The sequence below is a fragment of the Triturus cristatus genome, chromosome 10 (genome assembly GCF_964204655.1).
Source record: "Triturus cristatus chromosome 10, aTriCri1.1, whole genome shotgun sequence".
Classification (NCBI taxonomy): domain Eukaryota; kingdom Metazoa; phylum Chordata; class Amphibia; order Caudata; family Salamandridae; genus Triturus; species Triturus cristatus.
This window is the reverse complement of record NC_140593.1, coordinates 606,809,841-606,831,774: the sequence shown is the minus strand read 5'-3', so window position 1 is coordinate 606,831,774 and position 21,934 is coordinate 606,809,841. Positions and strand designations below refer to the sequence as shown.

The 21,934-nt window shown below is 43.9% G+C and overlaps 1 long non-coding RNA gene across 1 annotated transcript in view; it reads right to left on the bottom strand.

Moving 5' to 3' along the window:
* Positions 1–21,934, bottom strand: part of LOC146789782 (uncharacterized) — a 129,634-nt gene that overhangs the window by 107,145 nt on the left and 555 nt on the right. The window lies entirely within an intron of this gene.

Here is a 21,934-nt window from a genome sequence, read left to right as displayed (position 1 = left end):
CATTGACGATCTGTTCTTGATCTGGAATGGAGATAAAGATGATTTCATGTCATACTTCAATACACTCAATAATAACAACATTGGACTCTCATTCACGTGCAATACTAGCCGTCACAAAATTGATTTCCTGGATATATCAGTGTACATTGAAAATGATCAAATTGAAACTACTTTATTCAGGAAAAAAACAGCCACCAATAGCATCCTGCATGCAGACAGTTTCCACCCAAAGGCCCTACTCAGAAGCATCCCTTACGGTGAATTTATTCGCATGAAAAGAAATTGTTCAAAAGATGAAGATGCCATTAAAGAAATCCTTGATTGTACCAAAAGATTACAAAAACGAGGTTATAAAACGAGAGATCTCAAGAAAAGCATAGACAGAGTAAAAACTAGGAGTAGAACCGATATCCTTGTCAAGAAACACCCACAACTGAACAACCAACATACCACCATCCATCAGGCAGCACCACGACTAGTACTTACATACAGCAAAGAATCGTATAAAATCCGACAAATCATCCAAAAATACTGGCCAATATTACAACAGGATCAAGATCTAGTGAACATCATTGGAACACAACCATCGATTTCATACAAGAAGGTACAATCCATCAGAGACCTTACTACCAAGAGTCACTTCCAAACCATCCAAACTGTAGAACCAAACTGGCTCACAATACAACAAATTGGCTTCAGGAAATGCAACAATTGCAAAGCATGCAAAATTGGGAAAAACATGAGAACGCTCAAAGACCCAGAAGGCAAAACCATTCACATTCAACACAAAATAACATGTACAACGAAATTTGTAATATATGTGATTCAATGTGATTGTGGCATGCTCTACATAGGCAGCACCATCTGTATGCTGAAAAAGCGCATTTTGGAACACATTAGAGCGGTCAAAAACAGAGATTTATCATACGCCACCGCCAAACACATGCTTGCATGCCAGAAAGGTAATTGGATGAATATGTCATTTTTTGCCATTGACTCTATTGAAACCAATGAAAGGATGGGTGACCGACAAAGGAAGTTACGACAACTTGAATCCAAATACATTATACGATTACGAACCAAGTACCCGAGAGGGATGAACTCGGATGAGGAACTTTATGTACATCTCTAATAGAACTCAGCCTACATAAGGACATCCTGGCATACGTATCCATTTTATAAATGCAGCTCTCCCCCCTCTCTTTTTTCTTGAAATCCAGCAATTGGTTACTGATACCTGCTGTACATTTTGTTATTAATCATTAACTTGTGAAACATATTTTTTCAATTATGAGGTTGGTCACTAATACCAGTTAACTCATTCCAATTGCCATTGACAACTGTTCAAATGCCTTTGTAATTAGAAACAGACGAATAAGTCTTTTTTCACTGTTACTAGGTGATCAATTAATTCTATTTTGTTAAAAATCTAAAAAACTACAAATCCCAGAATTCCATGGGGCTCCAAATATTGTATAGGAAATGCTTTATAAATGCTACAGGAAGTAGAATCACCTACCGTGAACAAGGCCGACATGGCTGAAACGCGTTGGTGTAACAGACGGGGACTCTGTTAAAACAATAAATCCTGTCAAGGTTCCTGAGTGCGAGTGTCATTTGTTTGAAAATTGATTCCTGGCCGCTGGCTTGGCCCAACACTCGCACCCGCTGTGGAGCGATCCGAACTTAAGCCGCATTGTTGAAAATCTAAGTGAAATCGGAGGCGCCCGACGGAAACGAGAACGCTGGAAACAACACTGCTAAACCCGCAGGAACGCAGAAAGACGGGGCAGAGAGCGCCGCCTTCACGGGAGTTTCCATACCGGGTAAGTGTCCAAGCACTGTGCTTTGAAATCCTTGTGTGTACAAATTCCGCCGAAGCGACTTGAAGGTGTAACATTGTATCAATCCGACATTTGCGCATGGAATCTAAGCGCATAGTCGGCACTGAATTACACTAAGTAGGAACTTTGCAATTTTGAAAATACTGTCTCGAGACAGCCCGTGAGAAATACAAACATACTATATGACAGAATTGGCAGCTGAACTTGTGTCATCTCGGTAAAATACCAGTTAATTACAAACGTAAGAACTGCATGAAAATGGAAGAACGTAAAGCGAAACGCGCACTTAAAGTAGCAACCTTTCTCCAGCCTGAGGGAAACGATGACGTTTCAACCAATGTCAATACAGCAACACGTAAAGATACCAATCCGACGTTACAACAACTCTTTTTCTCAATTGAAAAACAATATAAGCGGGAAATAAGCAAAAGTTGGGAAGCACTTGCACTTCAAAAGTACCTTGAAATAAATCGAATCCCACGCGGGCTGAGAATCTTTACAATGCCCACCCACCCAGAAACGAGAACTGACATGCTTGAGGAATGGGGAGCAAATAATACAGCATGTAGTCAGAATATGATGCGCATCCTTATAAAATACGCTGAAAAGGATCTTGAGGAGATACATAACCAAATCCAAGAATTGGAAGCTAAAATTTCTGCAAATAATAAAGAAGACACTGATAAATTAAGGAAAGAAATGGAAGACCGCTTAGAGAAGTATGAGGATGAAATTGAACAACGAAAAAAGAGAAAGTTTGCTCGCGATGAAGCTGACTACAAACACGGCAGAATACTCACATTTGCTAAAAGGTTTGATGTATTGAAAATGAACCAAGCCACACAACCTGCAAAACCCTTAAGTGATGTTGAAACAGAATCAGATGTCAGTGGCAGTGAGAATGAAACAATCTCCAGCACCAACAAACCCACCAACACTACTTTTTTAGAGGAAATGCGCCTCGTCAACCTGGACCAGAACCTATCCCGGACCCGGGGACGAGGCAGAGGCAGAGGACGAGGCAGAGGGTATGGAAGAGGCAATACAAAGTTTTCAGAAGCCTCAGGAAAACCCGGAGATCCAAGCGAAAAAAGAACATATGGACTCAGGAACCGCACGAAGAAGAATTAGGCATGGAGAACTTAATAACTAATTTATCGGACTACGTGCTGACGGACACTGAACACAGGATCCTCAACAAAGGCCTATCTTTCTGCCCACAAAAACATCTCGACTATACTACTACCAAAATTGACATATATAAATATGTGCGGAAATTGAAACTCACTAAAATACATGCATCAAAGAAACTAAATACCCAGTACACAGAAGAACATGAAGGTACCAAGCAAACTGAGAAAGACTCACTTACAATAGAGGAAATTCCACACCTAAAAAATCTGTATGATTTGGCCAATGATTCGGATAGTGATCAAACCACTGATCTGGAAATTCTCAAACATCTTGAAATTGACACTAAACAACACGAACCCAGTGGCCTAAAACCAAAATCCAAATACTGTCCTCAGCTGTCACCAGGCAATAAAATTGATTCCTTTTCGGAAATAATTATGAATGAAATCGACAAAATAGACAAAACAAGGAACATCAAAACCAGGGAAAATATCTCCAAAAAAGAAAGTCAAGCAATTCGCAATTTGGCAAACAATCCCAATATCATCATAAAGCCCGCAGACAAGGGCGACAATATCGTGATTCTCAACACCAGGGATTATGTAGAAGAAGCATACCGCCAATTAAGTGATACTCAGAAATACGCCAAACTTACAAACAATCCTATGCATAAAATGCTTCAGGAGATAAAGAAACATCTTAATGAATGGCATGAACATAATTTACTCAACATTGAGGAGAAAAAATTTCTACTGAAAGAAAATCCAACAATTCCCACGATATATTTTCTGCCAAAAATTCACAAAACACTTATCAAACCACCAGGGAGACCAATTGTATCATCCTGTGATTCAATATATGAAAACATCTCTTCATACATTGACCGGTACCTTGCACCATTGGTAAAATATCTTTCTTCGTACATTCAAGACACAAGTGACTTCTTACGGATCCTTGCTAATACATCATGGAACCCCAATTGTCTTATGGCAACCATAGCTGTAGTGTCATTGTACACATCCATAGAACATACCATTGGCTTAAATGCCTGTGCGTATTTTCTGCGACAAAAAAGTATACATGAATTGGAACACTCAGCCATGTTGCTTACTATGATTGAAACATGTTTAAACAACAATATATTTTTTTTCAATCACCAACTTTACCATCAATTATGTGGCTGTGCCATGGGAATTTCCTTTTCGCCCAATTACGCTAACCTCACAATGGGATGGTGGGAGAAGGAAATAGCATGGGGTCCACAGAACAACGCAGCACTAGACAAAATTCTTTTGTGGTCGCGATACATTGACGATCTGTTCTTGATCTGGAATGGAGATAAAGATGATTTCATGTCATACTTCAATACACTCAATAATAACAACATTGGACTCTCATTCACGTGCAATACTAGCCGTCACAAAATTGATTTCCTGGATATATCAGTGTACATTGAAAATGATCAAATTGAAACTACTTTATTCAGGAAAAAAACAGCCACCAATAGCATCCTGCATGCAGACAGTTTCCACCCAAAGGCCCTACTCAGAAGCATCCCTTACGGTGAATTTATTCGCATGAAAAGAAATTGTTCAAAAGATGAAGATGCCATTAAAGAAATCCTTGATTGTACCAAAAGATTACAAAAACGAGGTTATAAAACGAGAGATCTCAAGAAAAGCATAGACAGAGTAAAAACTAGGAGTAGAACCGATATCCTTGTCAAGAAACACCCACAACTGAACAACCAACATACCACCATCCATCAGGCAGCACCACGACTAGTACTTACATACAGCAAAGAATCGTATAAAATCCGACAAATCATCCAAAAATACTGGCCAATATTACAACAGGATCAAGATCTAGTGAACATCATTGGAACACAACCATCGATTTCATACAAGAAGGTACAATCCATCAGAGACCTTACTACCAAGAGTCACTTTTAAACCATCCAAACTGTAGAACCAAACTGGCTCACAATACAACAAATTGGCTTCAGGAAATGCAACAATTGCAAAGCATGCAAAATTGGGAAAAACATGAGAACGCTCAAAGACCCAGAAGGCAAAACCATTCACATTCAACACAAAATAACATGTACAACGAAATTTGTAATATATGTGATTCAATGTGATTGTGGCATGCTCTACATAGGCAGCACCATCTGTATGCTGAAAAAGCGCATTTTGGAACACATTAGAGCGGTCAAAAACAGAGATTTATCATACGCCACCGCCAAACACATGCTTGCATGCCAGAAAGGTAATTGGATGAATATGTCATTTTTTGCCATTGACTCTATTGAAACCAATGAAAGGATGGGTGACCGACAAAGGAAGTTACGACAACTTGAATCCAAATACATTATACGATTACGAACCAAGTACCCGAGAGGGATGAACTCGGATGAGGAACTTTATGTACATCTCTAATAGAACTCAGCCTACATAAGGACATCCTGGCATACGTATCCATTTTATAAATGCAGCTCTCCCCCCTCTCTTTTTTCTTGAAATCCAGCAATTGGTTACTGATACCTGCTGTACATTTTGTTATTAATCATTAACTTGTGAAACATATTTTTTCAATTATGAGGTTGGTCACTAATACCAGTTAACTCATTCCAATTGCCATTGACAACTGTTCAAATGCCTTTGTAATTAGAAACAGACGAATAAGTCTTTTTTCACTGTTACTAGGTGATCAATTAATTCTATTTTGTTAAAAATCTAAAAAACTACAAATCCCAGAATTCCATGGGGCTCCAAATATTGTATAGGAAATGCTTTATAAATGCTACAGGAAGTAGAATCACCTACCGTGAACAAGGCCGACATGGCTGAAACGCGTTGGTGTAACAGACGGGGACTCTGTTAAAACAATAAATCCTGTCAAGGTTCCTGAGTGCGAGTGTCATTTGTTTGAAAATTGATTCCTGGCCGCTGGCTTGGCCCAACACTCGCACCCGCTGTGGAGCGATCCGAACTTAAGCCGCATTGTTGAAAATCTAAGTGAAATCGGAGGCGCCCGACGGAAACGAGAACGCTGGAAACAACACTGCTAAACCCGCAGGAACGCAGAAAGACGGGGCAGAGAGCGCCGCCTTCACGGGAGTTTCCATACCGGGTAAGTGTCCAAGCACTGTGCTTTGAAATCCTTGTGTGTACAAATTCCGCCGAAGCGACTTGAAGGTGTAACATTGTATCAATCCGACATTTGCGCATGGAATCTAAGCGCATAGTCGGCACTGAATTACACTAAGTAGGAACTTTGCAATTTTGAAAATACTGTCTCGAGACAGCCCGTGAGAAATACAAACATACTATATGACAGAATTGGCAGCTGAACTTGTGTCATCTCGGTAAAATACCAGTTAATTACAAACGTAAGAACTGCATGAAAATGGAAGAACGTAAAGCGAAACGCGCACTTAAAGTAGCAACCTTTCTCCAGCCTGAGGGAAACGATGACGTTTCAACCAATGTCAATACAGCAACACGTAAAGATACCAATCCGACGTTACAACAACTCTTTTTCTCAATTGAAAAACAATATAAGCGGGAAATAAGCAAAAGTTGGGAAGCACTTGCACTTCAAAAGTACCTTGAAATAAATCGAATCCCACGCGGGCTGAGAATCTTTACAATGCCCACCCACCCAGAAACGAGAACTGACATGCTTGAGGAATGGGGAGCAAATAATACAGCATGTAGTCAGAATATGATGCGCATCCTTATAAAATACGCTGAAAAGGATCTTGAGGAGATACATAACCAAATCCAAGAATTGGAAGCTAAAATTTCTGCAAATAATAAAGAAGACACTGATAAATTAAGGAAAGAAATGGAAGACCGCTTAGAGAAGTATGAGGATGAAATTGAACAACGAAAAAAGAGAAAGTTTGCTCGCGATGAAGCTGACTACAAACACGGCAGAATACTCACATTTGCTAAAAGGTTTGATGTATTGAAAATGAACCAAGCCACACAACCTGCAAAACCCTTAAGTGATGTTGAAACAGAATCAGATGTCAGTGGCAGTGAGAATGAAACAATCTCCAGCACCAACAAACCCACCAACACTACTTTTTTAGAGGAAATGCGCCTCGTCAACCTGGACCAGAACCTATCCCGGACCCGGGGACGAGGCAGAGGCAGAGGACGAGGCAGAGGGTATGGAAGAGGCAATACAAAGTTTTCAGAAGCCTCAGGAAAACCCGGAGATCCAAGCGAAAAAAGAACATATGGACTCAGGAACCGCACGAAGAAGAATTAGGCATGGAGAACTTAATAACTAATTTATCGGACTACGTGCTGACGGACACTGAACACAGGATCCTCAACAAAGGCCTATCTTTCTGCCCACAAAAACATCTCGACTATACTACTACCAAAATTGACATATATAAATATGTGCGGAAATTGAAACTCACTAAAATACATGCATCAAAGAAACTAAATACCCAGTACACAGAAGAACATGAAGGTACCAAGCAAACTGAGAAAGACTCACTTACAATAGAGGAAATTCCACACCTAAAAAATCTGTATGATTTGGCCAATGATTCGGATAGTGATCAAACCACTGATCTGGAAATTCTCAAACATCTTGAAATTGACACTAAACAACACGAACCCAGTGGCCTAAAACCAAAATCCAAATACTGTCCTCAGCTGTCACCAGGCAATAAAATTGATTCCTTTTCGGAAATAATTATGAATGAAATCGACAAAATAGACAAAACAAGGAACATCAAAACCAGGGAAAATATCTCCAAAAAAGAAAGTCAAGCAATTCGCAATTTGGCAAACAATCCCAATATCATCATAAAGCCCGCAGACAAGGGCGACAATATCGTGATTCTCAACACCAGGGATTATGTAGAAGAAGCATACCGCCAATTAAGTGATACTCAGAAATACGCCAAACTTACAAACAATCCTATGCATAAAATGCTTCAGGAGATAAAGAAACATCTTAATGAATGGCATGAACATAATTTACTCAACATTGAGGAGAAAAAATTTCTACTGAAAGAAAATCCAACAATTCCCACGATATATTTTCTGCCAAAAATTCACAAAACACTTATCAAACCACCAGGGAGACCAATTGTATCATCCTGTGATTCAATATATGAAAACATCTCTTCATACATTGACCGGTACCTTGCACCATTGGTAAAATATCTTTCTTCGTACATTCAAGACACAAGTGACTTCTTACGGATCCTTGCTAATACATCATGGAACCCCAATTGTCTTATGGCAACCATAGCTGTAGTGTCATTGTACACATCCATAGAACATACCATTGGCTTAAATGCCTGTGCGTATTTTCTGCGACAAAAAAGTATACATGAATTGGAACACTCAGCCATGTTGCTTACTATGATTGAAACATGTTTAAACAACAATATATTTTTTTTCAATCACCAACTTTACCATCAATTATGTGGCTGTGCCATGGGAATTTCCTTTTCGCCCAATTACGCTAACCTCACAATGGGATGGTGGGAGAAGGAAATAGCATGGGGTCCACAGAACAACGCAGCACTAGACAAAATTCTTTTGTGGTCGCGATACATTGACGATCTGTTCTTGATCTGGAATGGAGATAAAGATGATTTCATGTCATACTTCAATACACTCAATAATAACAACATTGGACTCTCATTCACATGCAATACTAGCCGTCACAAAATTGATTTCCTGGATTTATCAGTGTACATTGAAAATGATCAAATTGAAACTACTTTATTCAGGAAAAAAACAGCCACCAATAGCATCCTGCATGCAGACAGTTTCCACCCAAAGGCCCTACTCAGAAGCATCCCTTACGGTGAATTTATTCGCATGAAAAGAAATTGTTCAAAAGATGAAGATGCCAATAAAGAAATCCTTGAGTGTACCAAAAGATTACAAAAACGAGGTTATAAAATGAGAGATCTCAAGAAAAGCATAGACAGAGTAAAAACTAGGAGTAGAACCAATATCCTTGTCAAGAAACACCCACAACTGAACAACCAACATACCACCATCCATCAGGCAGCACCACGACTAGTACTTACATACAGCAAAGAATCGTATAAAATCCGACAAATCATCCAAAAATACTGGCCAATATTACAACAGGATCAAGATCTAGTGAACATCATTGGAACACAACCATCGATTTCATACAAGAAGGTACAATCCATCAGAGACCTTACTACCAAGAGTCACTTCCAAACCATCCAAACTGTAGAACCAAACTGGCTCACAATACAACAAATTGGCTTCAGGAAATGCAACAATTGCAAAGCATGCAAAATTGGGAAAAACATGAGAACGCTCAAAGACCCAGAAGGCAAAACCATTCACATTCAACACAAAATAACATGTACAACGAAATTTGTAATATATGTGATTCAATATGATTGTGACATGCTCTACATAGGCAGCACCATCTGTATGCTGAAAAAGCGCATTTTGGAACACATTAGAGCGGTCAAAAACAGAGATTTATCATACGCCACCACCAAACACATGCTTGCATGCCAGAAAGGTAATTGGATGAATATGTCATTTTTTGCCATTGACTCTATTGAAACCAATGAAAGGATGGGTGACCGACAAAGGAAATTACGACAACTTGAATCCAAATACATTATACGATTACGAACCAAGTACCCGAGAGGGATGAACTCGGATGAGGAACTTTATGTACATCTCTAATAGAACTCAGCCTACTTAAGGACATCCTGGCATACGTACCCATTTTATAAATGCAGCTCTCCCCCCCCTCTCTTTTTTCTTGAAATCCAGCAATTGGTTACTGATACCTGCTGTACATTTTGTTATTAATCATTAACTTGTGAAACATATTTTTTCAATTATGAGGTTGGTCACTAATACCAGTTAACTCATTCCAATTGCCATTGACAACTGTTCAAATGCCTTTGTAATTAGAAACAGACGAGTCTTTTTTCACTGTTACTAGGTGATCAATTAATTCTATTTTGTTAAAAAATCGAAAAAACTACAAATCTCAGAATTCCATGGGGCTCCAAATATTGTATAGGAAATGCTTTATAAATGCTACAGGAAGTAGAATCACCTACCGTGAACAAGGCCGACATGGCTGAAACGCGTTGGTGTAACAGACGGGGACTCTGTTAAAACAATAAATCCTGTCAAGGTTCCTGAGTGCGAGTGTCATTTGTTTGAAAATTGATTCCTGGCCGCTGGCTTGGCCCAACACTCGCACCCGCTGTGGAGCGATCCGAACTTAAGCCGCATTGTTGAAAATATATATATATATCTATATATATATATATATATATATATATATATATATATATGGTACTATATGAGATCAAGGCCAAATGTGGTGGCCAAAACGCATCATATCAGCATGTCTGTGTAAATAACTTTTGAAATCAGCACATAATTCTGGAGTCCGGCCCTTTTCGATGGAATCAGTGCATCTGGGACTGTTTAATTTTATATATATATATATATTCACTGAAAAAACAAAGGTTTCAGGCACGTTATAGTTAGAAATTAGCATTTAAAAAACCTTAGAAATTCACTAAAAAACCATAGGTTTCAGGGGCGTTATAGTTAGTTGGACATTTCACTCGTACAAAACCATTGAAATTCCCCCGTTATAGTTAGTTCAGCTAACTATAATTAGCGACCCCACAATGCACTGCTGATGATGTCACATATTACATCACTCATGACATGATCAGTGACATCACTGATGACATCATCCTGTGACTGTGTGTTTCTGTAAAGTTTAAATATGTTTAATATATATAGGGAAAGGCGTATTGAAGATGAGTGGGCGTATAAGTGTCTGAATGAATGATTTACTAGGTGAGTGACTGACTCTATAAGTGAGTGATTAAACATATCTTACTGAATGCATGGGTTAGTGACTAAACTGTGTGAATCTCTGCATCCATCTGTCTGTTGGTGTGTAAGCAGCTCCATGGGTTTGTGAATAACTACATGAGTGTCTATATGAGTTATTCATTAGTTGTCTGAGTATCTGTATGGGTGCCTAAGTGTTTGTGTGGGTGGGGTGTGTGTGACTCTGTGCATAGATGTGTGAGTGGGTGGTTCACTGGGTGCAAGGTTTCAAGACTGCATCTGTGATGAACTGTATGGGTGGGTGAGTGTGTGTATGGGTGTGTTAGTGAGTGAATGTATATCTCAGTGGTACATGTGTGAGTAACTACATATGTGAAAGTTAGTAGATATGTGTGTTAGAGTATATAAATGGCTATAAGTGAGAGTGTGTGATTACAAGAGTAGCTGTATGGATGAGTGTGTGCTTGTATCAGTGATTGTATAAGAGCGTAAGAATGTGCTAGTATTTTTATCAGTAAGTGAGCTGGTGTGTGTATAACTGTATAGGTGAGTAAATGGGAGTGTAATTAAATATTTGCATGACTGACTAGGTGTGTGAGTATGTCTATGGATGAGTGGGGGTGTGTGAGTGTCTATATAGGTGTATGAGTGCATATGATAGTCCTGTACAGAGTGACCGTAAGTATGAGTGACTGCATGGGTGAGTGAGTGGATGTGTGTGTAGACTTAAGAATCAGTGAGCGGGTATGTAGTTTTTGGTCTTGGAGTGTCTATGGTTTTGAGAATGGCAGTCAGTAATTTAGAATGGGTGTATCAAAAGTTATGCAAAGGTTGGTCGCACACTGCTCGTCACACCAGCAAGTTGCCCCAAGGGACTGTGGTAGATGTAGTGGCGACGGCGGGTACGCCTATGCCACGATGTATAAAGAACAGTATGTGTTGTGTTAGCCATCCCTGGACACGTGTTTCGAGGTAGTTGCCTCTCGTCAGCAGGGAGCAGGTCAGTGTAAAGGGGTGCCGCGTGGACTGCCAAAATGTAATTAAAACAGGTCAAGTACCTCTCATGGCGCGCAGGTGCAGATCCAAGGCTCGTCAGCCCGTTGGCTCAAGGGAGCCGTAATAAATTATGCAAAGGTTGGTCGCACACTGCTCGTCACACCAGCAAGTTGCCCCAAGGGACTGTGGTAGATGTAGTGGCGACGGCGGGTACGCCTATGCCACGATGTATAAAGAACAGTATGTGTTGCGTTAGCCATCCCTGGACACGTGTTTCGAGGTAGTTGCCTCTCGTCAGCAGGGAGCAGGTCAGTGTAAAGGGGTGCCGCGTGGACTGCCAAAATGTAATTAAAACAGGTCAAGTACCTCTCATGGCGCGCAGGTGCAGATCCAAGGCTCGTCAGCCCGTTGGCTCAAGGGAGCCGTAATAAATTATGCAAAGGTTGGTCGCACACTGCTCGTCACACCAGCAAGTTGCCCCAAGGGACTGTGGTAGATGTAGTGGCGACGGCGGGTACGCCTATGCCACGATGTATAAAGAACAGTATGTGTTGCGTTAGCCATCCCTGGACACGTGTTTCGAGGTAGTTGCCTCTCGTCAGCAGGGAGCAGGTCAGTGTAAAGGGGTGCCGCGTGGACTGCCAAAATGTAATTAAAACAGGTCAAGTACCTCTCATGGCGCGCAGGTGCAGATCCAAGGCTCGTCAGCCCGTTGGCTCAAGGGAGCCGTAATAAATTATGCAAAGGTTGGTCGCACACTGCTTGTCACACAGGCAAGTTGCCCCAAGGGACTGTGGTAGATGTAGTGGCGACGGCGGGTACGCCTATGCCACGATGTATAAAGAACAGTATGTGTTGCGTTAGCCATCCCTGGACACGTGTTTCGAGGTAGTTGCCTCTCGTCAGCAGGGAGCAGGTCAGTGTAAAGGGGTGCCGCGTGGCCTGCCAAAATGTAATTAAAACAGGTCAAGTACCTCTCATGGCGCGCAGCTGCAGATCCAAGGCTCGTCAGCCCGTTGGCTCAAGGGAGCCGTAATAAATTATGCAAAGGTTGGTCGCACACTGCTCGTCACACCAGCAAGTTGCCCCAAGGGACTGTGGTAGATGTAGTGGCGACGGTGGGTACGCCTATGCCACGATGTATAAAGAACAGTATGTGTTGCGTTAGCCATCCCTGGACACGTGTTTCGAGGTAGTTGCCTCTCGTCAGCAGGGAGCAGGTCAGTGTAAAGGGGTGCCGCGTGGACTGCCAAAATGTAATTAAAACAGGTCAAGTACCTCTCATGGCGCGCAGGTGCAGATCCAAGGCTCTCAGCCCGTTGGCTCAAGGGAGCCGTAATAAATTATGCAAAGGTTGGTCGCACACTGCTTGTCACACCAGCAAGTTGCCCCAAGGGACTGTGGTAGATGTAGTGGCGACGGCGGGTACGCCTATGCCACGATGTATAAAGAACAGTATGTGTTGCGTTAGCCATCCCTGGACACGTGTTTCGAGGTAGTTGCCTCTCGTCAGCAGGGAGCAGGTCAGTGTAAAGGGGTGCCGCGTGGACTGCCAAAATGTAATTAAAACAGGTCAAGTACCTCTCATGGCGCGCAGGTGCAGATCCAAGGCTCGTCAGCCCGTTGGCTCAAGGGAGCCGTAATAAATTATGCAAAGGTTGGTCGCACACTGCTCGTCACACCAGCAAGTTGCCCCAAGGGACTGTGGTAGATGTAGTGGCGACGGCGGGTACGCCTATGCCACGATGTATAAAGAACAGTATGTGTTGCGTTAGCCATCCCTGGACACGTGTTTCGAGGTAGTTGCCTCTCGTCAGCAGGGAGCAGGTCAATTGGATTTGTTGTATTAAGGCTCCCTTGAGCCATTGGGCTGACGAGCCCTGGACCAGCACCTGCGCGCCATGAGTGGTACGTTACCTGTTAATACGTTTTTGGCAGTCTACGCGGCACCCCCTTACACTCACCTACTCCCTGCTGACGAGAGGCAACTACCTCGAAACACATGTCCAGGGATGGCGAATGCAACACTTACTTTCTTCTAACACTGTGGCACAGGCGTACTCGCCGCCGCCACTACATGGACCATAGTTCCTTGGGGCAACTTGCTGGTAAGACGAGCAGAGTGCGGCCAATTGGATTTGTTGTATTAAGGCTCCCTTGAGCCATTGGGCTGACGAGCCCTGGACCAGCACCTGCGCGCCATGAGTGGTACCTTACCTGTTAATACGTTTTTGGCAGTCTACGCGGCACCCCCTTACACTCCCCTACTCCCTGCTGACGAGAGGCAACTACCTCGAAACACGTGTCCAGGGATGGCGAATGCGACACTTACTTTCTTCTAACACTGTGGCACAGGCGTACTCGCCGCCGCCACTACATGGACCATAGTTCCTTGGGGCAACTTGCTGGTAAGACGAGCAGAGTGCGGCCAATTGGATTTGTTGTATTAAGGCTCCCTTGAGCCATTGGGCTGACGAGCCCTGGACCAGCACCTGCGCGCCATGAGTGGTACGTTACCTGTTAATACGTTTTTGGCAGTCTACGCGGCACCCCCTTACACTCACCTACTCCCTGCTGACGAGAGGCAACTACCTCGAAACATGTGTCCAGGGATGGCGAATGCGACACTTACTTTCTTCTAACACTGTGGCACAGGCGTACTCGCCGCCGCCACTACATGGACCATAGTTCCGTGGGGCAACTTGCTGGTAAGACGAGCAGAGTGCGGCCAATTAGATTTGTTGTATTAAGGCTCCCTTGAGCCATTGGGCTGACGAGCCCTGGACCAGCACCTGCGCGCCATGAGTGGTACATTACCTGTTAATACGTTTTTGGCAGTCTACGCGGCACCCCCTTACACTCACCTACTCCCTGCTGACGAGAGGCAACTACCTCGAAACACGTGTCCAGGGATGGCGAATGCGACACTTACTTTCTTCTAACATTGTGGCACAGGCGTACTCGCCGCCGCCACTACATGGACCATAGTTCCTTGGGGCAACTTGCTGGTAAGACGAGCAGAGTGCGGCCAATTGGATTTGATGTATCATAAGTTATATTACGGTGTGAGAAGATGCATTAAATTATCACATGGATGATGTCATTAGTGATGTTATTTGAGATGTCATCAGTGATGTCATCAGTGATGTCACTGACCATGTCATAAGGGATGTAATATGTGATGTCATCAGCAGTGCATTGCGGGGGCACGAGATATAGTTAGCTGAACTAACTATAACGGGGGAATTTTCAATGGTTTTGTACGTGTGAAATGTCCAACGAACTATAACGCCACTAAAACCTATGGTTTTTTCAGTGAATTTCTAAGGTTTTTCAAATGCTAATTTCTAGCTATAACGTGCCTGAAACCTTTGTTTTTTCAGTGAATTTCAAAGGTTTTTTAAATGGTAATTTCTAACTATGCCTACAGAGGTAGGACATGTGAAGAAAGATGAAAAAACGCACAGAAAGAAGCAAAAGAAATGCAGAAAGAAGCAGCAGAAGTCCACAAAGATGAAGAAAATTGCAGGAAGAAGCAAGACATGTGCAGAAAGAACCATCAGAGGAGCAGAAGGAGGCCTTGTTGCAAAATCATCCTGTGCCCACAACTTTTTCAGATGGGTACTGGTGGTAACTGACTCTGACTAACCAGGCCGATAGCCAGTGCTATGCTAAAAGACACTTAGAATACAGTGAAAACACCTACATACACTAGGGAACACTATGCGTTGGGGTACCCCTGTGATTAGCATGACCTCCTCTGTAAGACCCTAGTACATAATAGGGCAGAGGGATTAAAACTACCTCTTAAAACGTGCCATGGGGCGCTTTTGACACTGGTGAAGGGAGGGGGTGCCTGAGGTGACATGTGTGCAAACACGCCCTGTGGCCGTTTTAATTTGGGTGATAAAGTGCCCTGGAATCCTGAGTGTCCCTTGGGTCCAACTAGCCCACCAGGTATCTCCAATAAGCGCCACAGAGCTGCCTCGCAAAGAGGTGTAAAAAGGGGCACGGCCTGGACCACCTCTCTGCAACGCATCACAGTCACGCTTACTGGAAGCACCTGGTGGTCTAGTTGTCCCCCAGGAGCCCTCAGGACTGAAGGGCAATTATTTCCCCAACTTAAAACCCGCCCATTGGGCGTGTTTGCACACATCACCTCAGGCCCCGTCCCCTCCCTTCACCACGGTGTAAACACGCCCTGTGGCCGTTTTAAGTTGGGAGATTAACTCCCCTTGAATCCTGAAAGTCCCTAGGGTCCAACTATCCCACTAGGTACCTCCAGTAAGTGCCACAGAGCTGCGTTGCAGAGAGGTGTTAAAACGGGCATGACCTCTGAACACCTCTGTGCAACGCAGCTCCCTGGCGCATACTGGAGGTACCTGGTGGACTAGTTGGCCCTCTGGGACCCTCAGTATTGAAGGGGAATTAATTCCCCAGCTCACAACTCGCCAAGGGGCGTGTTTGCACAATGGTGAAGGGGCCTGAGGTGACATGTGTGCAAATACGCCCTGTGGCGCGTTTTAAGTTGGGGAATTAATTCCTCTTCAATCCTGAGGGTCCCTGGGGGCCAACTAGCCCACCAGGTACCTCCAGTATGTGCCAGGGAGCTGCGTTGCAGAGAGGTGTTCTGAGGCCATGCCCCTTTTTATAACACTCTGCAACGCAGCTCCGTGCCGCTTACTGGAGGTACCTGGTGGGCTAGTTGGCCCGCAGGTCCTTGTGGGACCCCCTGAGCAGGCCTTAGGAGTCAGGGTGTTTCTACCCTGCCCCCTTTTCCTGTTTTCCACATTTGTTTTTTGGTTTTCTTCTGCCTCTGTTCTTCCGAGGCACAAAATGGCTGCCAACACTTCCTAGTTTGGAGTGTTGACACCCAATTAACATGAAGCTTGTGATCGGGAGAGTGCGCGGATCCTCCGTGCCTCTAGATATCACTATCTTTATTTCATAATTTCTCAAAAACTACTAAACGGAATTACACCATTTTAAACAAGGTTGCTTTCTGAGCCTAGTAGTACCTTTGTGCCAAATTTGGTGTAATTCTGTTCAGCAGTTTTTGCTATAACTGTGTCTAAAATTTCCTATGGGAAATTGATTTTTTTACCTCTATTTTTTTAATTTCTCAGGAACTACTGAACGGATTTACACCATTTTAAAAAAAGGGCGCTTTCTGATCCAAGGGCTACCTTTTTGCAAAATTTGGTGTAATTCCGTTCAGCAGTTCGGGCTGTAGCAGTGTCTAAAATTTCCTATGGGAAATAACATGGGGAAAACGCGTTTTGGGACCCCCCTTTTTTCTCGTACCCCTGCTTGACGAATCACCCCCAAACTGTCTGGATAGGAGCTGACTGGAGCATCCCACCAGTTTTGAAAATTTCGCGAAGATTCGTCATCCGGCGCCAAAGTTATTGGAAATAGAATGTTACGAATTTCCTATGGATAATAGGTCCTAACTATAACTACCTACTGGCGACCGCCAGTGGGCTATATATATATATATATATATATATATATATATATATATATATATATATATATATATATATATATATATATATATATATATATATATATATATATATATATATAAACAATGAAGATTTCCCTGCACCCCCACAGCAATGGCGAACAGAGACGCAAACCCAAACGAATGAGGTTAAATGACGTTTATTCCTTTCTCAACCTCGAACCTGACGCGTTTCGGACTTCCTGTTACACCGTTCACCAATACTTCCTTTTCATCAGGATCAAACAGAGACAAACCCAGTCTTTGTGCAGGTATTTTAGTTTATTCGTCCATCACCACAACCGCCATGACGCGTTTCGGCCTTACTCGGCCTTGATCACATGATATATAAATATGAGCCATGCCCGATATATACACCTTGATCATTGCCAGCCTTTAGTCCTACTTCTATGTCTGGCCTGTCCCTGTTTTTATCTCTCAAAATCTGATCACCCTACAACTCATGCATGCCCGCATGTTTCTGTAATTGTGGAATACACACAAAAATGTAAATGTAATGCATCGTACAACAAAACGTACAACCCCCATGTAATATTAGGGGTCACCATATCTTGAATGTTCCGGCTTCCCCTACAGGATAAACATAGGGTGTGACGTTTATGTAGGGGACACATTTTCAGTAACGAGCCACCCCAAGCCCAGAGTGGGATTATTTCGCTTTTAATTTAATAGATGAATTTACTGATACATCTGGGAACAAACCAATCGCTCTCTGACTTTTTTTCTCTTCCCTCAACCACTGCCCCCTCCTCCCCCGTTTTCTATTTTCCTTTTCTTATTATTCAGTCCGGCTGTCCCTGGGGAGTGTGCGTTCAAAAATTACAAATTGGCCTATTTACCATCCCCTATTATTCAATATGATACATTAAATGATTAAAATGTTTCAGGCTTTCTTTTGCAGATTTGCCTGTTCATGTTGGAGGTGTTATGGTAATTATAAAATTGCTTTTACAATGACTTAAGCACTCCTGAGGATGGAAGGTTGCTTTAAAATATGTTTCCTTCACATTATTCATCTAATTACTTCCAAGAATACTCATTTGCAAGCCTTTAACCTTCTGTGACTTCACCCTTAGTCCTCGGACTAAGAGCACAATGGGCCGCGTTCAAAAATGATTTTCGGTCTGCGAGATCGTGAGCTTGAAATCCGAGAAATGCTTGACAGGACAAAGGCCTTACCGTATATCCTTTGGAAACGTGAATCTCGCAGCGATGAGTTTTTTCGCATCCTAAAGGCAGGGAAAGGTTATTTTGTGTCATTAAAAAATGAATTGCATTGAAGAAGCAAGCCGCGTGTGCGCGAGTGAAAACAGTGGGCTGGACTGCAAACAAATGGATATGGAACCCTCGCGCGCGTTGTCCTCCATTTTGAATGCCCTGGGCTGGTCGACTACTGACTGACCTGAAATTCGGGGCCTGTCAAAGAGCATGAGGTCCGAGTCCGCGAGCAGCTCATCGCTGAAACGGACACGGGAATACAGTTTATTCAAAAGGTAATTATCCAGTGAAGGGTTCATGAAATTAAATAATAGCTCTATAAACCCTTGGTTGGCCTTTTAAAATAGCCCTGCTACGGACCACTGAAATATCATGGTACCAGGGTCTGCATGAAGCATACTCTTTTGATGATGTGGTCGTTGATAGACTACGGTAATGGGTCTGTGATTACAATAAAACATATATATGACTTGGCTAACGATTATAATGTAATGCTAAATAATCTTGCTCTACTATTGAGAAATACTGAATCCAGCCAGGGACAGAATCCACCCGTTCACAAGGAAATGCCAAAAAGAGGGGCAGCCTATATCCAAACCCCTCCATCTCTCACACCCATATGTTTTTCTTTCTCTGCAACGTCATAGTCCAGCAACCCTGGTGGGTATCAGTCCTGGAGCTTAGATTCAGAATGCAGGGCAAACACAGAGTGTTGACATCCTGCTGTTTGAATCTCCTGCACACTGGCTGTGACTCGGACCATTAATTGGCCGAGCTCTTCATCCCTAGCATCCAGCACAAGAGGGAGGTGAGAGAGTGAGCGAGGAGATGTGTGTGGACAGGATAGCACAAAGGTTGTTACTACATAACAGCTCACCTATGACATATTTTCAGCCCTCCTGCTCAGAACAGTCCAGTAGGGGACCAGTGGGCCAATGGGATCCAGAGGTTGTAGTGTGTTACTATTGTTAGGTGGCAAAGTCTTAGAGCCTGGTTGACAGGTCTGATTTACCCCTCAACAGGTATTTACCATTTCTGTTGAGGCCTCCTCTGGCTTGGGTGATGTCTGAGGTGTCACCGTCCTCACCGCCACACTAGACGAGGGGTGTCCACATGCGACTGACTCCCAGTTTTCTGGTCTTGTTGATGCTCTGGTATCCCCATCTGCTGAGGGAGTAGCAAGGGAAGATGGACAAGTTTCAACTTTATCAAGCTCCTGTTAAGGTTCCAGTGTTGCCTTTTTCGAGTGTGGGGCTCATTCTTTTTTTTGACTCAGTACACGTCTTGTGTGATGGCCCTGTTTCCTCAGAAGGCTGTAATGATTATTCCTTATACTGTGGACTTCTTCAATAGTTGGATTTCAAAATGGATGTGCAACTCTCCTCTTGGATGTCCGCCTTTGATGAGTACTTGACCACCTACATTGATATTCACTTTCTTGATCCTTTGCTTGTGACTCATCTGATCACTGCTCTTTGCCTGCAGGTTTTTATGTATTGAAAGTCCAGGCTTGTGATGGTTCAGGTGAGGATCCTGGGTATGGACCCTTGTATTGTGCAGACAAGGAGAAGAGCAACTGGGATTGATCAAGTTGTCAATTGAGGGGCGCTCCCCTGTTCATTTAAAATCAGCATAATACATCAAGTTTTGGTGTTGCTCATTAGCTATGGGCAGCACTTTCTTGAGGGTTGTTAAGAAACATTTGTCCTCTTTATTTGCTTGATACCAGCTGGGTGTTTTAAATTGGACGGCATTTCACATTGTCGGAGTGCTGCTGGTGGAAAAATGGAAATATCAAGAAGACTGATGTTATCCAGTTACTCTTTGTCTGGGAATGGACTGAGGAGTGGTGTTTGTGCTCCATCGGGAATCTCTGACTCTCAAGACTACTCTTGGTGTCAGAAAAACTCTCCACAAGTATCCAATGCTATCCAGAAGTACACTTACTACAGTGAAGTTCTTTTGCCTCAAGCTGGAGAGGACCAAAAGAAGAGGGAGCTTCTTCCATCTGATGAACCTGTGGCATCATGTCCATTGAGCAGCCCTTGACGAGGTGGATATATGGCGTACCAGAATAGAATATACAGAACTCTTGCTACAATTTTCGAACGTTTCAACATTTTTTTTGATCGGTACCTTCAAATCATAGACATTTGCTGCTCGTGAGAGAAACTGTATTTTACTGGACAACTCTTTTCTAAGAATCTTTCTACTCTTAAAATGGATGACATTGCTTTGTTTCAGTGCCAAAATAAATGCTCTGCTACCCCGAGTGGCCATCATTTACAAACAGACACCGAGCATTGGTGTGTTACATTTTCATTCCCATAGCCTACTTCGATGACAAAAAAGCATCCTGGTTTGATTTGCAATCTGAATACACAAGAGAGGTCCAGAGGTGTAGTGTCCAAGCATGGACACGTTCTAGTGCTCCGACCTGCTGTATTACACTGTACACCCACCCACCACAGACGTCACTGTGTCAGGTGACGCTGTCAATAAAAGGGGCCGAGCGCACGTGCTCGAGGCCATTCCCACTATCCCCAACTATGTGTCCTGTGTCCTCCTTCACCTAGCATGTGGGCCTAGGGCCCATCATTACATTGGCGACGAGGCGGGTACGTTACCCCGCGTGTGCAGCCCCCGATCGGCGCACCTTTGATGGTTGAGGGGGAAGGAGGACTGCCCGGTGAGCACACCCCCGGGTGACGGCGCCACGCGCCGTGAAGCCAGCCAGGCGAGCGGAGCCCGCAGCAGGCCCTGCGGTGACCGGGTGCCCACCCCGCACCGCCACGAAGACTGGTAGGCGACGCTGTGCCCCAGGGAGGAAGCGTGGCAGTCGGGTGCCCACCCCGACCTGCCGCTGTGCCTAGAAGCGCCCAGAAGGAAGTGCCGACCGTGCGGAGCCCACCCGCACCGGCCGCGACGCCGAGAGTGAGCCGGAGAAATCGGGTGCCCACCCCGAACCTGTCTAGCCTGCCGCCGTGCCCGGATCGAAGAGTGCACCGAGCGGAGCCCACCCGCGTCGGCCACGACCCCTCACAGGAGCCTGTGTCACGCGGAGCCCACCCGCGAGGAAAAGCTGAGGCCCGCCGGCCGAAGGTGAGGAGCCGCGCGAGGAAGCCAGCGGGAGCTCACCCCGTGCTTTCATACGCCTCAGACCGCAACGGCAGACACTGAGTGACCCCATCCGCAGCGGGAGCCTACCCCGCGTGAGGATCGTGGGCGAAAAGGAAGCACCCGGCCCGTGGCCGGAGGAGTGCAGCACTAGTACTTTCCCCCCCCCGCGGCCCGTGTAGAGTGCAGGCTGCCGCAGGGGGCGGGAAGTGAGTGAAGACTGGCGCACTGGA